Raw genomic sequence first — 20,135 nt, 5'->3', positions numbered from 1 at the left:
TCCCAAAGCAACATGCCTGGAGCTCACTGCTCAACTGGCAGGCAGCCCCACCGGAGAGGGTCCGGTCACAGCCATGCGTGCTCCTTTTATCATGTTGGGGGGAAGCTTCAGAGACTTGGGACTTTCTGAGCTTCCCAAAGCTTGCAAGTTGGGTTATCTTCTGGGGTCATAGGAGCCTCTCTTCCTTCTCCAGAAGGTCATGCTCCAGTACCAAGGGAAATATCCACAGAACACCATGCAGCACTGGGCCCTACTGAAATTCTCTAACATCTTTGTTACAATATCATAGGCATACCATGAGAGTAATTAATTTAGTCCCCAAACCAATGGCTTTTAACATATAGACAGTGTTGTTCGGTCATCACAATTCTGAAACCACAAGAAGAAACCACATATGCCCACTAGAAGTCGATCCTTTACTGATCCCAAATTGATTCTTTACCCTGCACCCCAAGCACCCATCTACTTTATAACTGTAGATTTGATTCTTGTAGACATTTCACACAAACAGAATTCTAGTATAACAATTTACCTTTTGTAACTGCTTTCTTTCATTAACCATACAAGTAAAAGAAATTTAGGGTTCCATGCAAATGAGAATTCCCAGTCATGGTCCTCAAAGCACACATTGACTGTAGGGCACTCACCCAACCCTGGCTAGGGCCTGAAGGAGTGTATAAATAGATGCATTTTGTCCATGTCCCATGTTCCATTCTTGGATTTGAAATTTAAAATGGTTTTTCAGAATTGTCTGTATTTGTAACAAAAACTGAGAGGGCAGAGCCAACATAGTGGAATAATTGTAGATTCACTACTACTCAAGCTATAAGTTCTCCTAGGGTAAAACTGCCTGTATACTAAAGTGATTACTACGAATACAGTGTTTTATGTGTAGAAAATAGCTATTCTTATTTTAGGAGTCAAAATACAAAAGATAATTCATTACATTTTCAGTTTAAAAAAATTAAAACAGAAGAGGAGGGACCTCTGTTTATTGATCTGGGCAACAAATAATCTGAATTCGGCTTGGGAAGCATTAATATTCTATATGGATTATTTTGAAAAGCCAATGATTATACCAAATTGTGTTAGCCAGTCATGACCATAGTAATGCTGTGTAACAAACAATCCCTGAACTCACTAATTTAATAACCTGAGCATTTATTCTCTAATTCATAGGTCTTCTAGCTAGTTGCAACATGTAAGATCTAAGATAGGTAAGTTTTGTGTCAATAGCTAGGATTGGCTCTAGACTGGGGCTGTAATGCAGATCTGGGGCTGTAATGCACATATGTTCATTCTGGGCTACATGGAAGTATCTAGATATGTGTTCTTCACAGAAGACCAGTAGATTGCCTGACTTGTTTTCATAATACAGTACTCACTATAGGTGAGAACTGTATAGAATCTACTTGATTCAATGACCACTACTTTAAATTTTTATATTATCCAAAAAGCATCTTTGTTAAAAAAAAAAAAACAAATACATTCAATGTAATATTTGACCAAATATCTAGGCACAAAGTCCAGTAAAGCTAATCTAGAAAATCAATCATTTTTTCAGCTGGGTGTGGTAGCACACACTATAATCCTAACACTGAGAAGGCTGAGGCAGAAAGATCATGAAGTTTGAAACCAGTCTGGACTGCATAGCAAGATTCTGCTTCAAAATAAAAATTAATGATTATATCAGCCCACAATCCGACAATTGTACTCCTCAACACAGACCTCCAACGATGTTCACAGAGCTATCCCCAATATCACAGTCAGAGCAGGCCTTTGCCCCAACCCCTAGTCTCTCTACCTCCTGTGTTTTCTTCTTTACAGCTATTCTACACACTTGAGCTATAGGGATGTAAAACACAAACTAGACTGTGTGATTTCTCTAACTCAAATGTTTACTGGGGACAAACAACATCTCTTCGTCATAGCATTCTCCACATTGTGATGACTTTGTTCAGTCTGACCCTCCATGCCTTGCTTCCTGAAGTGCTCTGAATACCTTTTACAAACTAGTGGTGAGAGATGGTTGAGTTTAGAAGGAATGTATCATCTTGATGTTTTGCTGATTCCTGCCATGTCACTGCCCTGTCTTCAAAACACACATCTACTTTATCTTCAACTCTTCCTTTCCCCCTGTTTTTCAACCTCTCTTAATTTGTTAGCAACCCTGCCTATTGTATCTCTGAAAGATATCCTGCATCCCACCATTTCTTAGCCCTCTGCCATGGATGCGCTCATCCAAGCCAAGGCCTCAAATATGTAAAGATGCAAGGGGACATTTTCTTAGGTGTAGTAAACTAAAAGCATGTTCCTTGTCCCTGGTGTGTGTGTGTGTGTGTGTGTGTGTGTGTGTGTGTGTGTGTGTGTGTGTGTGTTAGCCCAGGTTGGCATTGAACTTCCCTATGACAGTGATCGCACTTCTTAGCATTTGTCCAAATAACTGCAAACTTATGTCCCCACAAAGCTTGCTTACAAATGTAGAAAGCATTGTCCAAAATTCATGATTGTCCAAAATATGAAATGTATAGGGTAGCTTTCAAAAGGCCAACAAAAAAAGACATAGACACCATAGGAACTTAATTTTAACATCCCACATAAGAAATTTATTAATATCAAACACAAGAATGAGCTCTGTTACAGCAATATTTAAATCAATCTTGAAAAGCTATTGCAATGTAACAGAAACAGCAATTCCTACAACAGGGTCTACACAAAAGCAACACCCAACTTAAAAAAGAGACAAATATCTTCCCCAGAGGAACTTTAAGTCAGTGTCAGCTCTGCATTAAAAGTAAAATTCAGTTCATTGGGAAGATTTTAATTAAGCTCCTTAATATAAAAATTTTTAAATATGCTGCAGGTCAAAATTAGAAAACAAATATGAGACAATCCCTCATGCCTGTCCTTTCCAACTTGGGCCCGGCAGAATGGCTCCCGCAAAGAAGGGTGGCGAGAAGAAGAAGGGCCGTTCTGCCATCAACGAGGTGGTGACCCGAGAATACACCATCAACATTCACAAGCGCATTTATGGAGTGGGCTTCAAGAAGCATGCCCCTAGGGCACTCAAAGAAATCCGGAAATTTGCCATGAAGGAGATGGGGACTCCAGGTGTGCGCATTGATACCAGGCTCAATAAAGCCGTCTGGGCCAAAGGAATAAGGAATGTTCCATACCGTATCCGTGTACATTTGTCCAGAAAACGTAATGAGGATGAGGACTCACCAAACAAGCTCTACACATTGGTAACTTACATACCTGTTACCACATTCAAAAATCTACAGACAGTCAATGTGGATGAGAACTAAGCTGCTGAGTGTGTCAAATAAAGTTGGAGAACTACCTTCAAAAAAAAAAAAAAAGAAAAGAAATACGAAAGGTCTAATTAAACCCCAAATGATAAATTTTTAATCTTGTTTAAGAGATTTCAAAGCTGAGAGTCTGAGGTTCTCTGCTCACAGCTGGATGAACAAACACGCACTCGCTATTTAATCTTCTGTGAAAGTGTGGCGGTTTGCAGTGTGCTTCCAGCTGGTGAGAAAATCTTTAAAAAATTAGTGAGGGTGTCAGTGATTCAATGGATCCAAAGTCAGCTGGAAAAACTGAAGAGAAAGGCCAGTGTGGAGGCAAATCAGTGGAGACAGAGCTGCTGGAGTGGAAGTTATCAGACTTCAGGCTCCGGAGAACAAGGAACGCGCCAGTCCTTGCCCCATCACTCAGGAGGATGAAGTGCTGGCTGCTTCATTTTCTCATTGTGTTTAATGGAGAGGGAAGAGCAGGCAATGTGGTTGAACAAACAAGATTACCATTAAAAAGACATTTAGAGACATCTTCAATGGAGGGGGAAGTCACTCTGAAATTCAAGATCCCACCCTCTAGCATTGGCCTCAGAGTTAAGTCAGCTCAGAAGCACCTGAGCCAGCCATTCTCCCCACATTTACATGGCTGTTGTTGTTGTTTCTGCTCTTTTTAGGGGGTCCACCACCCAGCTCACAAATAAATTACACACAGAGGGTTATTCTTAATTGTGAATGTCTGGCCTTAGTTTGTCTTATTTCTTGCCAGCTTTCCTTAACCTAAATTATCCCATCTACTTTTTTTCTTCTAGGCTTTTCCCATCCTCTTACTTCTGTAAATCTTACTCTTACTCCATGGCTTTCTGTGTAGCTGGGTGGCTGACCCCTGATGTCCTCCTCCTTCTCTTGCTCCTGGATCTCTCCTCCCAAATTTCTCCCTCTATATATTTTCTCTGCCTGTCAGTCCCTCCTAACTTTTCTCCTGCCTCACTATTGACCGTTGTGTTCTTTATTAGACCATCAGGTGTTTTAGACAGACACAGTAACACAGCTCCACAGAGTTAAACAAATGCAACATAAACAAAAGTAACACACCTTAAAATAATATTCTACAACACATTGTCCCTTCAAAAACTCTGCCAAAATGCAATCTAATCCAAGATCAAAAATATTTAATGAAACTTGACCATAGGCTAAGTATGGTAGCACATACCTAAGACCCCCAGTCCTAGAGAAACTGAGTCAAGAGGATCATGAGTTCAAAGCCAGCCTGAGTAAACAACAAAGCTGCCTTCAAAAAGAAAAAAGAAAAGACTCATTTAAAAAATTTATACATCAACACTCTGCAGAGCCTAGTTATTCCCAGTCTTTGTGCCTTGATTTCAATAAGTTGCCTCACCTCTGGGGGCATTGAGACTCTTCCTTTAGTGATTTATATAAAAGAAAATCACTTCTGTCCCAAATATCACTTGGAATCCCTTGAAAGTTACATGCATGCACACACACCACCACCACCACCACCACCACCACCACCACCACCACCACCAGCAGCAGCAACAACAACAGCAGCAGCAGCAAGAAAGAGCTTGCTTTTCATCAGGCCCTTATATTTTGACAAAGTATTTGCTTACTCAACAAAATGAAGCTAATTCTTCACTCAGCACATAGTCAAGACCCACTCCAGATCCTCAGATCTCACCACAGCCATGCTGTTACTTGAACTACATCATAAACAACTTTGGCAGATGCTGTGAATGTCTTCCTTTTCCCTATGTCCTTCATTGCATATTTCCCATGACCCACTGGACAGATTATGGCTTTGATGACTAAAGAAGACTGAACTTGACTTGACTATGAGACCCTCCAAAGCAAGAGAACGAATAAAGTGTTTTCAGATGGTAACTGAATGGGGTTTCAGACAGTCTGTACATGGGAAGTACAATGTCATTTTGCACTTTATGTTTAAAATTTTCTAGCTATTATGAAGATGCTATCAAGTTTTCCTAGTGGAATTGTCATGGTTTAGTTATTTGATGTCAGTAAATCTGCCTTCACCTTGGGATGACAATCTATAAAATCTCACAGTAAGAGAAAAATGGAACTTAGCCCATTCACTTCCTAGATCATAATTAATATTTGCAAGCCTGTAAGCAGAGCCGCTTGCCTGGGGTTTCTTTACACAAACAGCAGGGGATTAATTCAAAAATACAATCTGTTCTCTGCAAGATAGCCATGACAACATTTAAAAAAAAATGTGCATCAGATATCACCACTCCCCATCAAAGGAGGCTCACAACAATACAATTCTGAAAAGGTGGGCATACTTTAAGGTCCAGGGCCATGTCTCTAGCTCCACTCTTCCTATTCTCTTTTCCTTGCATCCCCACCCCTTTGCTGGACCTCTGCTACTCCCCAAGTATGCTGGGCACACTTAACTAGGGATCTTATGTTTGTTGGTCTCTGTCTAAAATGTTCCCCCTAGACATTCAGAGTACACCCCTCCCTTCAACAAGAGCTCAGATCAACTGTCATGAACACTATCACCACTTATTTCCCTTAATAATACCTTAAAATGTTCTTTTCATTGTTTTTTACCTTTTAATTATTGGAAATTTTTATTCTCGAGTAGATTATGACTAGGTCCTTCACTATTATACACCCAGAATCCCTTTCAAATTGTTCTTTAAATATGCTCCAAACAAAAATGAATGGATTAAGTGCTGACTTTGGTTACCCATGATAGCCATCCTGATGACATATTTGGCTCTTAGCCTAGGGAAATAAAGGTTTAGGGAAAGAAAGAAAGAAAGAAAAAAACCTTATCAGTTCATAGGTATTATCATGATCACTAGCTAAGAACAGGAGTGCTGAAATAAATATTCAAACACAGGTGGCGTGGTGTTCTATCAGAAGACACAGCCTTGTAGCAGCCAGTGGGAGTGGTCAAAGGACTCTACAGATCTAGGGACCGTGAGTCCTGCTGACCAGAAGGATGGGAAAGAATAGAGCCACCAAACCAGCAGCTGTGTCAGAGGAGGATTCACAGCCTTCTCTAAGACAGGGAACAGTCACTCATGCGCTTCATGTGAGGAGCACTGGTGATCTGAGGAGCATGTGGGGATTGCAAGTACTGGATGTGTCCCTCGTCACCCTTCTCTTTGCCCATTCTAGGTTAAAGTGGCCACCTGCTTGGGAGACACTGCCTAAAACATGTTGCAGATATTACAGCAGGTCAGACTCTAGGACAAGGACCTTGTATAAATGCAGTCAGACAACGGAAATCAACCATGTCAGCAGATACTTTCATTTTTTGCTTTTCATTGAAGGGTAAGGTTAATGGCTACTTGGTGCCAGACAGAGAGAGACAGAAAGTGGAATGTTCTGTGGAAAACAGAGATGCCATAAAAATATAGGGAGCATCAAGGAGGCAAGGAAATCAGCAGAAACCAATAAGAGCCACAGATGCTGGTGAATTTCACATTGCTAACTGTGGGTTATAAACAAAACCTCTTCAGAATGTGTAATGAACAGTATCACCTGAAGAAGATGAGGGTCATGAGCTCCCTTCACACAGAAAGTAAATGCCAGTCCCTCGCCATGCAAATCAGTTAACAGCTGTTGCTTCAGTGATAAAGAGAACTAGAGAGAAACTCATGTGGCTATAGAAGACAACATCTAAGAGACTCAGGCTGCTACACTATAAAAATCAAAGCTGCTCTCAGGTTGTCCACCGGAAAGCAGATAAGGTCCCAAGACTGGCATTACTGCTGTGGAATGTTCTGTATGTTAAATGTGTTGCTCTGATTGGTTAATAAATAAAACACTGATTGGCCAGTAGCCAGGCAGGAAGTATAGGTGGGACAAGGAGAGAGGAGAATTCTGGAAGTGAAAGGCTGAGTCAGGGAGACGCTGCCAGCTGCCGCCATGAGTACCAACATGTAAGATACTGGTAAGCCACGAGCCATGTGGCATGGTATAGATTTATAAAAATGGGTTAATTTAAGATGTAAGAACTAGTTAGCTAGAAACCTGAGCCACGACCATATAGTTTGTAAGCAATATAAGTCTCTGTGTGTTTACTTGGTTGGGTCTGAGCAACTGCGGGACTGGCAGGTGAGAGAGATTTGTCCTGATCATGGGCCAGGCAGGACCAGGAAAACTCTAGCTACACATTACCTCCAAAGGAACTAACCAAAATGCTGGGAAAAACAAGAAACATGTCATGCCCAGTGATTTCATTTCCCAACATGATTCTAGGGTCACTTATACTATTAATTGGTCTGCATGGTGAGGAACATACCTTACAGTCTTCACCAACCTTGGGGGATAATGATCAATGCAGATTAAGAACACATGTGCACATGGGTGTTTTACTACCATACCAGAGCCAGGTGATGGTTGTGCATGCCCTTAATCCCAGCTCTCGGGAGGCAAGGGCAGGTGGATCTTTGAGTTCAAGGACAGCCTGGTCTACAGAGCAAGTTCCAGGATTGTCAGGGCTACACAGAGAAACCCTGTCTCAAAAAAACAAAAGAGCCCCAGGCCGAGACACAGCAACAGCCACAGCTCCCCACCATGCCATGGGGCTGGCTGGGGCAGGACTCAGCCAGGAGCAGCCTAGGATATCGAGTGCTGGGCCTTGACACAGCAACAGCTCCCCGCCATGCCATGAGTCTGGCAGGGGCAGGTCTCAATCCAGGCAGTCAGACACCATTGTGGTGAGGGGGTCCAGACTGGAGAGGTGGAAGAGAGACAGAGCAGTGGATTGGTTCATGGGCTGGAGAGAGAGGCAGATCTGAAGACACGAGGATGGTGAGAGGTACAGGCTAATCTGAATGGCCTGCTAGCCACCTGAGTCCAGGGTCATTTCCTGACCTGGGCTACTGCCAAGGACCAATCTTGGTCTGAGGCCCTGAAGTAGCTGAGGGGACATGGGGCTCCTGTTGCCATTGAGGATCGAACAGAGGCCTATGGTCTGAGCAGCCCCCTGAAGTCAGGTTGGTGTTCGAGGGCCATGCTTCCCTGGGGCCCAGGCTGATCTGAGTGGCCTGCTAGTACTACCACCTGGTGCCATGGTGACATCCTGATATGGGCTGCTGCTAAAGACTATGTCTGGGTCCATGATCCTACCACCGCTGGGGTCTGTGTTTATATCCAGTAGCCCATAGTGCAACTGGAGGCCGCATGGATGCCCAGGGTCTGGGATGGAACCTATGGCCATATTGGTATCTGAGGGCTGTGCCACAGCCAGGGCCATTCCCAATGGAGTGGCTGGCACTGTCACCTGGGGCTACAGTGTCGTCTGGGCCAGGGCTGCTGCTGAGGGCTATGTGTGGGTCTGTGTCCCTACAGCAGCCAGGGTCTGGGTTGATGTCTATGGCTCCTGATGCCATTGAAGGCCATGCCAATGCCAGGGGTCTGGGCAGTCACCTGGGGGCCACATTGGTGTCCAAGGGCCATGCTGCTGTGAGGGCCATGCTGAACCGGGTAGCCTGTGTTGCTACCTGGGGGCATGGTGACCTCTGAGCCCTGGCTATAACCTAGGACCATGTTTAAATCCATGGTTCTACCACAGCCCGGGACTCTGTTCATGTACAGTGGCCCATGTTGCCACCAGAGGCCGGGGTCTAGGCCACAATCTGTGGTCATGTGGATATCCAGGTGGCTGACCTTAGTGGCCTGCACTGCCACCCAGGGCCATAGTGTCATCCAGGGCAGGGCTGCTGCCGAGGACCATGTCTGGGTCTGCCGCTCTACAGGAGTCAGGGTCTGAGTTGATGCCCATAGCCCCCATTACCCCTGAGGACAATGTGAATGCTTGGGAAATGGTCAGCCTCCTGAGACTGTTGGTGTTCCAGGGTCATGCTACTACCAGAGCCATACTGATATGGATGGCCTCTGCTGCTACCAGGGCCGTAGTGATGCCTGGGCCCCAGCTGCTGCTGAGGGACATGTGGTCCTGCTGTGGCTGGGGTCTGTGTTGATGTCCATGGCCTGTATTATCACAGGAGTCATAGGAACCAAGTATGCTGAAATCTGAAAGCTCTACTGAGCTCACCCCAACCCCTTACTGACCCTGGGATAGCTGGCCCCTTGCTGGATACTGCAGCAGGAGAGCTGGCCCCTGCAATCAGGAGAGATGGCCCCACCCCTCCCCACCAGCATACACTCACCTGGGCAGCACACTAGAGCTGACCCTGTTGTCAGGGATGCAGGTGAACTGGCCTTGAGGGCGTGAGAACAGCAGAGCTGACGCCTCCCCTCATCTGCCATGTGGTGGTATATGGGTGAGGGAAAGGTGCCCTGCCCCTCTCACCTCTTTCTATCTGCAGCAGGTCATGAGAGTTGGAGAACCAGCCTTGTCCCTCACCAGCTGCAGCACACACAGGAGAGTGGACCCTGCACCCTGCCAGGGCAGCACAGTAGAGCTAACCCTGTGGTTAGGACATAGGTGAGTCAGCCCTGAGGGCATGAGAGCATGAGAGCAGACCCTGCCCCCTTCCCACCCAGGTTATGAGGGTCCTGCACCCTGCCTGGGCAAGACAGTAGAGCTGGTGCTGGTGGTGAGCGTGGGTGAGCCAGACACAAGGGCCTGAGGGCAAGAGAACTGGCCCTGCTCCTTGCTGCAGCCTGCCTTGGGTGGGCTGGCCGAGGCAGTGCTGGAGAGCTCCCCTGGGTGCTGACAGTCGCAGAAGCGGGCGGGCTGACCAGCTACCACCCAGGCCCAGAACCAGGGCATGAGTTGGCCCACCCCAACATCCACCCCAGCTATGAACTGTTGGAGCATCTGAAGGGGATGAACCTTTAGGATCCTCACTAACCAGGGCAAGAACAGGATATCCAAGGGGAACCCCAGTGAGAGCCCATTATAGATGGTGGGGCAGAGGCCAGAGGCCTCGAACCAGGACAATGACTCATGGCAATGAACACTTGCAAGTGAAGATAAAAAGGACTAAAGGGTTAATTGTGTGACTCAATGGGCCACACTATAGCTTCCATAATGAGACTCTTCTCCCTTTTTTGTTTTGTTTTGTTTTGTGTTTTGTTTGGGTTGTTTATTTGTCTTCTGTTTTGTTTTGCTGTTGTTTTGTTTTCTGTTTGTTTTGTTTGTGTGCTTTGTTTTGTTTTGGGTTTTTCTTTTAAATTTTAATTTGCTTTTGGTAGGGAGGGGAGGTTGCAAAGGCAGAGGGCAGATGGAGGAGATGGGTGGGATCAGGATGCATGCTGTGAAACCTTCAAAGAATCAATAAAGGATTAAAAAAAACACCCCACACCAGAAAAACAAACTGACTTGTAAACATGAAACCTTTACCTGTGTTTCATAAAAGGAGGAAAACCTGATACAGCAATGGCAATGGCGTCATGAACTTGTCACCAACTGAGCATGTGTCAAGGGATGGACAGGCAGAGAATGTCTCTGGAGCTGCAGCTCTGTGGTCTGTCCACCTTTATCTACCCATCTATCCATCTGTGCAGGCCCAAGTCTATGCCTTACCTACGAGGCCCTGCATCTCAGTGACTTGGCTCTCTCCCACTGGCTTTATATTTTATGTAACCTCTTGCAGGAGCTCTAAGTACTCCATCTGTATCAACTCTCTATAACTGCCTTCAATAAGACCCATGAGTGAACTGTAATGTGGGATTCAACAGTTAACATTAGTAACTAAGGTAAGACTAAAATAACCTGCTATTGGTGGTAGCTAGACTAGCAAGGGAAACTGGGATCACTTGGTAAATTACAACAATGGTTGTTGGGGATTGATTGTTATTCAACACATTTCTGACCCAGCGCACTCAAGATCATCAGTGTTGTTGACCTATTTCCCTTCCAGTCCGCAATCTGATGAGCATAGCTGGGTGTGGGTGGGTGGCTCTGCTTCAGCATCCTTTAGCTAGAACATTTCTGCTCTGCTCCTCATGTCTCTCATCTTCCATGGACCGGTGGCTAATCCAAGACATGGCCAGTGGCAGAGATACCAGAAGGGAAGTGAGGTGTCAGGCCCCTGAAGCCTGGGCACAGAAATAACATACTCTTATCTCCAGCCACACACTACCGATTCAGGAAAATTGTGTAGGAAAACCCAAACCCGGGGGCATTGAAATATATTCCACCCATGACAAAGCAACTGAGTGAGAGACATAAAAAGAAAAAAAGAACTGGGTTTCATAATAAAATTGGACACAATTTTTATCACTATACTCCTGATGGATAGAAACTGCACTCAGACAAAAATTGGATAATTGTTTTTCTTTACAGTTTCCAGATGTAAGTCATATTGAGAACAGAGCTCCTTGAACCAAAAGCCTTAACCAAAATGAAGTGTATATGGGGAAGCTACTTGGAAACCTATGGTCTTGCAATCCAAGGTTTAAAAAAAAAATGTAGAGAGGACAGTAAAATGTATATCACATGAAAGACCAGGGAGAACTCTGGAAGCTAAAGAAGACCTAAGCAGAGGTGGGGAGGGGTGGAAAAGGAAAGGAGGGTAGGAGTGGGTCAATCCAAACTAAGGATGTATTCATAAGGTTTATAAAACTCGCCTTGTAAACTAACTAAAAATAGAATCTTGCATTTTAAAAGGCATTTGAACAGAAGTAACCCACATGAGTAAACAGGGCAGCTCCCAAAACACATGGATTGTTAAGTGAAAACCTTAGAGCCAAACACAGGTTATCTCCCTACAAATTATTCTTCAGAGAAGTCACAGAGGCCCCCAGAACAGTCTATTGCCATTGCTATTGGTGGCCCACTATAACTAGAAGATAATATGCGATTGCTGAAGACATCACACATCTTAGTTGCAGGACACACACACACATAAAAAAAAAAATCAGTCTGAACTGAAAAGGAAACACTTCCTGCCGGCTAGATTTCATAGTGCTGGAAGATTCCATCCAGGCTGCTGGGGGAGGATAGATATCAATGATCTTATCTAGCGCTGGACCCTGTGTGCTAAAACTGACCTGCCAGGCAAGATGTTCCCACCAGTTTAAGAGCAGCAGAACAGTTTATAGGATAACCAACCACTCCCTTGATGGGATCTGAGACTGCCCCACAGGAGGAAATTCATACCTGGTACCATAAATGTGGTCAAAAAATGGCTGGGGAAGGGACAGGTCAATATGATAGAGGATGTGGAACCTATGGATATAGATTTTCTAAACAGCAATGTCTAACTGCCTTCTAAATTTTTATGATTCTATCCATTGACTGGTGGTGCACACCATGTGCTCAAAAGGAGAATGAGATGGTAACTTCTGTTATTGGTGTATCCAGTATGTCTGCACTTCTAAAACCTCAAGGATAGTAAGAACAAAAGTTAAGGTTCTGCCAAGATGAAAATGTGGTTTCTACACTTAGCTAAAATTCCAATGGTTTGGAATAAAAGCTAGTATCAAGGTCGCCCTGCCAACCTTGCAGAACTCTACCCTAGTACTGGGCACCTAGCACCAAAGAGAGGTAGTATTTTCCTGAAAACAATGACCACATAAAAAAAGTCCTGATGTGTAAAGAACACCAAACCAGGAGTCGGAGTAGGGACCTTGGTAAAGGCTGGCAGCTGTCCTGGAGACCACTGCAGAAAGCAAGTGACTCTTGGGGGCGGGGGCAGAAATGAACCATTTCTATTACAGAGAATCCCCAGAAACCATGACCACCATAAGACTGAACATAACCAGGTACACAGGGAAGCCAAATAGCAACTGTCAGTAAGCAGGACAGAGAGCAGAAACATGATTCTCACAAATCTCAAGTCTCAGAATCAGCAAGTGCAGATTTAAAAATAACTGAAAGAGAGAACCAGGTGGGCTTCCTGCAAACCTTCTTGTCTCTCTCTGTTCCACCTAACCCAATCCCCCAGTCTCAACCCTAGCACTGCAAGAGAACACCAGCTGCGGCCTTCCCTCCAAGCAGCCCACATCTAATGTCTACCCCACAGATCATCCTCTCCTGCCTCCCTCCCCGATTTGTTATTTTACTCCAGGTCCCAAATTTAGCAGGTACCCCCTGCTAAGCCAAGGGCCATTCCTCCCAGGTCGACAAGTAGACTGAAGGCACACACACACACACACACACACACACACACACACACACACACACCTCTTCTACTGCTTCTGAGATCCAATCCCCCCAGTTACACCCCCAGCTCTGTAGCTGAAAAACCTGCTGTGGTCTCTTCTTCGTCTCTGTCCCTATCCTCAGGGGATCACAAAGCCCTCCTCTCGAACCTTTCTCCCCGCAACTCATCCCAGTATCTCAGCTTCCAACACCAGCAAGCTTTCCCTGTGAACACACCAGCTGAATAAGCCAAGAAAACAGACAACACACAGCCATCACACTCTCCAAAAATCCAGAGGGGAAACAGAAACTAAGCAACAAAACACCCACCCAACAAAGACAAATCCAGAAATCAGCACCTAGATCTCTAATCATCCCAAACCCAGGTACCAAGACACCAGCATAAGAACACAATGAATAACAGCCAGGGAAATATGTTTCCACCAGAGCCCAGCTGTCCTACCACAGCAGGCCTTGAATATTCCAACATAGCTAAAGCATAAGAAAAAGATCTTAAAACTGCTTTTATGAATATGATAGAGGTCCTTATAGAAGAAATGAATAAATCCCTTAAAGAAATCCAAAAACTACACAATAAATGAATAAATAAATAAAAATGTGTAGCTTGAGTTTTTTTGTTTTGTCCACAGGACAAATCTCTGTCACCCGCCAGTCCCACAGCCACTCAGACCCAACCAAGTAAACACAGAGACTTATATTGCTTACAAACTGTATGGCCGTGGCGAGCTTCTTGTTAACTGTTCTTATAGCTTAAATTAATCCATTTCCATAAATCTAGACCTTGCCATGTGGCTTGTGGCTTACCAGTGTCTTCACATGCGGCTTGTCATGGTGGCAGCTGGCAGTTTCTCTGCCTCAGCCTGCTTCCCAGAACCCTCCTCCTCCTTATCCCACCTATATTTCCTCCTGCCTGGCCACTGGCCAATCAGTGTTTTATTTATTGACCAATCAGAGCAACAGATTTTGACATAGAGACCATCCCACAACACTTCCCCTATTTTTTTTTTCAAAAAGCAAAGTTTTAACTTTTACATATCTCCAAAGCCAGCTTGCTATATTTGGGAATTTGGGCGTAGCTTCTCTTACTGCTTTCTGCTGGAGGGGGGCTCTGTATCTTACGGAGACACAAAGAAAATTTAAGGATCATAGAGTAGTCCATGAGACTGTATTGTCTGAGCCAGTTGCCTTGAAACCGCTCTGGATGTCGGATCATCTGGGCCATGGTGTCAACGGAGACCTTTCAGGTGGTCTTGGCTGGTCAAACCTGATGTATCTTAATTTGGAACAAATCCATAGCCTCTGGCCTTCTGTAGAAACATAAGCAGAGCCTTTTTTCCAAAGCAATATATCTTTATATCCAAATTTTGAAGTCAAGTTACCTTTAAAATGCACATTTTGGCATAACTCAACAGTTTTTGTAATCAAATGTTTTTCTTCAGTTACAGATATCAAAGAGAACATAACATAATCCAGACTCTCTGTGTGGTAGCCATCTTTATGTGGCTTATTTTTTATATTACCATGAGCCTATTGCTTTAAACTGCAGCCTTTTAAGCCTGAAATGGCACTGTGGCTGCTGGCTCCGCCCGCTTTAGTTTCCTAACATGGTGGTGGTACGTTTTCCGCCAGCTCTGGAAGCCATCATGGGTCTATGCTTTTATCCAAGCAGCGTGTAGCCCAGAAACCTCTTTTCTTGTTTTGTACTAGCAAAGGCTAAATCCACCATGCAGCTTAATGTGCCCCTTGCAGAGGCCTCATTCCCGCCATACTGCAGGTCAAGAGCACACGCCAGGAACCCGCCAGTAACTCAAACAAGCAGCTGCTGCTCATTTGAGAGAGACAATTAAGAAGCTGTTTTTAGTTTTGTTTTAGAATCTTTTCTCAGGTTTTAGGTGGAAACTCTTGCCCCACGTTGGGCACCATTTGTAGCTTGAGTTTTCCTGCCTTGCCCACAGTTAGGACAAATCTCTGTCACCCACCAGTCCCACAGCCACTCAGACCCAACCAAGTAAACACAGAGACTTATATTGCTTACAAACTGTATGGCCATGGCAAGCTTCTTGCTAACTGTTCTTATAGCTTAAATTAATCCATTTCCATAAATCTATACCTTGCCACGTGGCTTGTGGCTTACTGGTGTCTTCACATGCGGCTTGTTATGGTGGCAGCTAGCAGTTTCTCTGCCTCAGCCTTCTGCTTCCCAGAACTCTCCTCCTCCTTATCCCACCTATATTTCCTCCTGCCTGGCCACTGGCCAATCAGTGTTTTATTTATTGACCAATCAGAGCAACAGATTTTGACATACGGACCATCCCACAACAAAAATGGTGTAAGAAAATAAATAAAGCTGTTCAAGACCTGAAATTAGAAATTGAATTAATAAAGAAAACCCAAACTGATGGAATTCTGGAAATGAAAAATTTGAGAATTCAAATAGGAACCAACAGAATACAAGATATGGAAGAGAGAATCTTGGGTGTTGATGATACAACAAAAGAAATAGATACATGTTCAAAGATATGTTAAATCTAAAAAGTCCTGGCATAAAACATCTAGGAAATCTGAGATGCTATGAGAAGACCAAACCTAAGAATAATAGGAATAAAAGAATAGAAGGAGAAAAATCACAGCTCAAAGGCCCAGGAAATGTTTTCAACAAAATCGTAGAAGAAAATTTTCCTAACCTAAAGAAGGAGATGCCTATGAAGGTATGAGAAACACACAAAACACCAAATAGATTGAACCAAAAATGAAAGTCCCCTTACCACATAATTGTCAGGAGCCATGCAGCCTAGTCGCTGATCAGCATATGGGTTTCCTTGGAGCAAAGCGCCTGTGGAAATGAATTCTCACTTGGCAAAAACCAATAGACCCACAGGACAGCATAAGAATTTGCAAAATTCGTGCAGCTTACAGGCTCTTTTCTCTCTTGTTATATTGCTGATTCTTTGGGCAGTTTTTAGTTTTACTTCATCAGTCACACATGCAACAGCTATAATTTTCCTTGGAAATTCTATTCTTTCTCAAATATTTTCCCCTAAGATTCAGCAGGGGGGCTAATGCTTCTCACGTCTCTTATCTGGAATCATTAACTACAACTCATAATCCTGGGAACTTTTCTGACTCAATAGACAGGTAGATATGGGGAAATGACACTTGGAACATTAATGATGTCTCACAGTTCTGGAAAGGAAAGTAAGGCATGCATGTGCACAATTGGGGGAAAGTCTCAGGAACATACATAGTGCCAACCGTGGAGAATACATTCCCTGGACACCAAGCTTACAGAATCAATGATAGGATCTAGTAGGATCCAATGGGGGCAAAATGCCACGTAAACTATGGGATGGAGAGATCCATCGTTACCATACACAGGAGCTTATATTGGTGGAAGAAGTATGGCATAGTGGGATGGGAAAAAGAGTGCCTTATCAAGTCTGCCTTTTATAGAGAGACTGAGACATGGGACCCTCTTTTAGAAAAGGGAACTATATAAAAACGTATCTTGCAGACATGAAAGAACCGTCTGGGTTTGAATATTGTTGTCCTCACAGCAGTGTGCCCATGTCTATTACTTTTTAACTTTGTAACCGCAGTAGCTTCCAGCTGACATAAGAGCTGCAGAGCAGGATGTGTTTGGCTCGATATTTAGTTAAGCCTGAAAAAATGCTGTACTCTATGTCTAGAATAAGGTTCTATATAAGGTGGGACAGTGTTTTGGGGGAAGCATAAAGGGGAACAATGGGGGCTTTTAAAAGTCAAAAATAGGAGCCAATAATAAAGCTGTTTGTGTAAACATGGTAGAAAAAAAAACTCTGTTAAAGTATAAATAAAGATGGCTTGAGCTATTCAAGACCACTTTAGTGCAATCCACCTAGTGGTCAAACTTTTTCCTTACACTGATGCCTCTTTCCCATCTCAGGACCTGAACCTGAGCCAAAGCTGGACTCTGGCACATAATAATCACAACAGTAAACATACAGAACAAAGAAAGGATTGTTACAATCTGCCAGGAGGAAAAACCAAGTAACATATAGAGGCAGACCTATTAGATTTATCAATGGAGATTTCTAAAAGCCAGACATTGAGACAAAACTAAACTGAGAAATACTGGAACTAGCAGACATTATAAACCAAATGGACCTAACAGATATTTACAGAACATTTCCTCTGAACACACACACACACACACACACACACACACACACACACAAATGTACCTTCTACTCTGCACCTCATGGAACATTCTCCAAAACTGACCACATAGTCAGACACCAAGCAAGTCTTAACAGATATAAGAAAATCAAATAACTCCCTAAATCCTATCAGACCACCACAGATTCAAGCTGGATTTCAACAACAGAAAGAAGAGACAAGCTCATAGAAATTAAGTAAATTCTCTACTGAGTGAAAAATGGATCAATACAGAAATAAAGAAAGAGATTACAGACTCTCTAGAATTCAGTGAAAATGAATACACAGAAAAACAAAACTTATCTGATACAATGAAAGCAGTGATAAGAAGAAAGTTCATTACACTAAGTGCCTATATTTAAAAAAAAATTGGACAAATCTCATACTAGCAACTTAACAGCACAACTGAAAGCTCTAGAACAAAAAGAAATAAGAAGACCACATGAGAAAAGGAAGAAACAAAGAGCTAAAGAGGCCCACAGAAATCCACAAAGATACCCCCACAAAAGACTGCTGGCAATGGTCGAGAGACAGCCGGGACTGACCTACTCTGGTGATGGGATGGCCAAACACCCTAATAGTTGGGCCAGAAACAACATCCAAGGACTGAGGAATCTGGATGCAGACATCCATGGCTAGGCCCCGGGTGGAGCGCTGAGAGTCTAATTAGTGAGAAAGAGGAGGGTTTATACGAGCGAGAATTGTTGAAACCAAGGTTGGATAAAGCACAGGGACAAATAGCCAAATAAATGGAAACACATGAACTATGAACCAAAGGCTGAGGGGCCCCCAACTGGATCAGGCCCTCTGAATAGGTGAGACAGTCGATTGGCTTGATCTGTTTGAGAGGCATCTAGGCAGTAGTACCAGGTCCTGGGCTCGTTGCATGAGTTAGCTATTTGAAACCTGGGACTTATGCAGGGACGCTTGGCTCAATCTGGGAGGAGGGGACTGGACCTGCCTGGACGGAGTCTATCAGGTCGATCCCAGTCCTTGGGGGAGACCTTGATCTGGAGGAGGTAGGAATGAGGGGTGGGCTGGGGGGAAGGGGAGGGGGGCAGGAAGGGAGAGAACAAGGGAATCTGTGGCTATTATGTAGAACTGAATAGTATTGTAAAATAAAAAAAATTTAAAAAAGAAGTAAGAACATTCAAGAGGAATATAGTGCAAGAAATAATCAAACTGAGGGCTGAAATCCATAAAATAGAAACAAAGAAAACACTACAAAGAACCAGTGAAATGAAGAGTTGGTTCTTTGAGAAAATCAACAAGAAACACAGACCTGTATCCAAGCTAACTAAAAAAATGGAGATAGAATATCCAAATTAACACAATCAGAAATGAAGACAGGGATATAACAACAGACACTGAGGAAATCCAGAGAATCATAAGGACATACTTTAAAAGCCTATACTCCACCAAATTTTAAAATCTAAAAGAAATGGACAATTTTCTCAATAGGTACCACTTACCAAAGTTAAACCAAAGACAGATAAACACAGTTTTAATACAGAATTATACCAGAATTTCAAAGAAGTGCTAATATCAATACTCTTCAAATTATTCCACAAAAATAGAAACAGAAGGAACATTACCAAATTCTTTTTATGAGGCCACAGTCACCCTGTTACCTAAACCACACAAAGACTCAACAAAGAAAGAGAATTATAGACCAGTTTCACTCATGAACAATGATGCAAAAATACTCAATAAAATACTGGCAAACCAAATCCAAGAACACATCAAAAAGATCACCCACCATGATAAAGTAGCTTTCATCTCAAAGATGCAGGGATGTTTCAATATACAAAAGTCAGTAAATGTAACCCATCATTTAAACAAACTGAAAGAAAAGACCACATGATCATCTCATTAAATGCAGAAAAGGTCTTTGACGAGATCCAACACTCCTTTATCATAAAAGTCCAGGAAAGACTAGGGGTACAAGGGACATACCTAAACATAATAAAGGCAATTTACAACAAGCCTATAGCCAACATCAAATTAAATGGAGAGAAACCCAAAGCAATTATATTAATATCAGGAGCAAGACAAGGTTGTCTGTTTTCTCTATATCTATTCAGTATAGTACTTGAGGAAGGAGGGGCATGGAAGTCCACAAATAAGCCAGGCCATTGCTAAGACAAAAGGCTGCTCTCCACAAACTGACAGAGAGGCCCCACTGCCAAGGACAATGCCTACACAACTCATTGAACATGAAGAAGTGTAGCTGGTGCCTACATGGAGTCCTTGCCCTACATTCTAGTCTCTTTGGTGCAGGAAGGTACTCTGCAGGCTACCTAAAGAAAACATGGACACCAACCAGCCACAAAGTCTTTGACATGCAATCTGTCCTGACTACAAAATATGCTAGGGTAATGGTGGCACAGAACTTGTAGGAGTAGCCAACCAGCATCTGATTTGACTTAAGGCCTAGTCCATAAGAAGGAAATTATACCCAACACTGCTTGAGTAACCAAGAACCAGAGACTATATATCCCAGATAGCTAGAGTAAAACCAACTACTGGTTAAAAAAAAAATCAATAAAATGATTCCTAATGATTGT

General features: G+C 43.4%; 1 pseudogene; it reads left to right on the top strand.

Annotated features, from left to right (window-relative positions):
* Window positions 1–2,894: 2,894 nt before the first annotated feature.
* LOC102910027 (large ribosomal subunit protein eL31 pseudogene) lies at window positions 2,895–3,308 on the top strand (annotated as a pseudogene).
* The last annotated feature ends 16,827 nt before the right edge of the window (window positions 3,309–20,135 follow it).

This window comes from Peromyscus maniculatus, chromosome 15 (assembly GCF_049852395.1).
Source record: "Peromyscus maniculatus bairdii isolate BWxNUB_F1_BW_parent chromosome 15, HU_Pman_BW_mat_3.1, whole genome shotgun sequence".
NCBI lineage: Eukaryota > Metazoa > Chordata > Mammalia > Rodentia > Cricetidae > Peromyscus > Peromyscus maniculatus.
Note: the sequence above shows the minus strand (reverse complement) of the source record. Positions and strands in the feature narration are given on the sequence as shown.